Source organism: Schistocerca cancellata, chromosome 3 (genome assembly GCF_023864275.1).
Source record: "Schistocerca cancellata isolate TAMUIC-IGC-003103 chromosome 3, iqSchCanc2.1, whole genome shotgun sequence".
Lineage (NCBI taxonomy): Eukaryota > Metazoa > Arthropoda > Insecta > Orthoptera > Acrididae > Schistocerca > Schistocerca cancellata.
In genome coordinates, this window is record NC_064628.1 from 6,597,962 (window position 1) to 6,599,305 (window position 1,344).

The 1,344-nt window shown below is 44.4% G+C and overlaps 1 pseudogene; it reads left to right on the top strand.

Moving 5' to 3' along the window:
- Nucleotides 1–262: 262 nt before the first annotated feature.
- Nucleotides 263–380, top strand: LOC126177847 (5S ribosomal RNA; annotated as a pseudogene).
- Nucleotides 381–1,344: the final 964 nt, after the last annotated feature.

The window sequence follows — 1,344 nt, forward strand, 5'->3', positions numbered from 1 at the left end:
TAGTTAGGTTTAAGGAGTTCTACGTTCTAGGGGACTGATGACCTCAGAAGTTAAGTCCCATAGTGCTCAGAGCCATTTGAGCCACTACGTGTAAAAGCTGTTACTCGTGTCAGAGGTGGTCATACTGGCTATTAGATAGGTGTTCTGGGTGATCAGTGTAAATCAGCAACAAACTACGTCGTAAGTGTGTGTATGACGCCAACTCTCTGTAGATTGTGTAGAGTGTGGAGTTCTAAATATCCGAGTATGCTACTCGCTCTGGGGCAACGGCGTTGCCACAGTGGGTACACCGGTTCCCGTGAGATCACCGAAGATAAGCGCTGTCGGGCGTGGCTGGCACTTGGATGGGTGACCATCCGGGCCGTCATGAGTTGTTGCCTTTTTTCGGGGTGCACTCAGCCTCGTGATGCCAACTGAGGAGCTACTCGACCGAATAGTAGCGGCTCCGGTCAAAGGAAACCATCATAACGACTGGGAGAGCGGTTTGCTAACCACACGCCCCTCCTATCCCCATTGAGGATGACACGGCGGTCGGATGGTCCCGGTGAGCCACTTGTGGCCTGCAGACGGAGTTTGCTTTACTCGCTCTGCATGCGGCAGAAACAGGCGACTGTGGTGGCGTCTGCTAATATCGATAAATTATCCTATTCTGGTCGAGCTCACTCCTATTACAGAAATCGATTTTGGGCTTCTTTATCTTCCTTGTGTTGTCTGCTTTGATTTCGTGGCACACTGAGAAGGTCGCACGAGGTCCTGGTATTTTCCCCACTAATGATTTACAAGGAAAACGAATTCTCTGAAAGCAAAAAATTATTTCTCTTTTCTGCATCAACAAGAAAGTAAATAAATAAATATGTTGTAATAAGCATTACTTCAACAGTGAGAAAATCAGAATTATTTCACGAGAAAAATAATTTATCCGTTTTACTTGGCAAGAAAACAAGATAAAAAGGATAAAGTAAAAAGGAGCTGTGAATAAAATTATTCAGGGTATGTGACCACATTCTAGTGTATAAAATTCTTCTACGTTTCGGGCACTGTTGCAATTGGTCTTCCTCATGGTGATCTGCTTGCGGTAGTCAAAAAACCCCGAGGAATGTCATTTGCAACAGCGACCAAAACGCCGGAGAATTTGAAATATTCACAGCTCTGTCACATACGCTGAAAAATTGTATTGTCAGTGACAACGGTCGTGGAAGCCTACACTTACATTTGAAAATGAACTATTTACTGTATGTTACATGTTGTCTGACGAGCATACATGTATGTATGTTCCCGACGTAATAAATGTTCCTGTTCTGAAATGTTTCGGGGGCACTTTTCCTATTCTCTATGTTCTCAGGA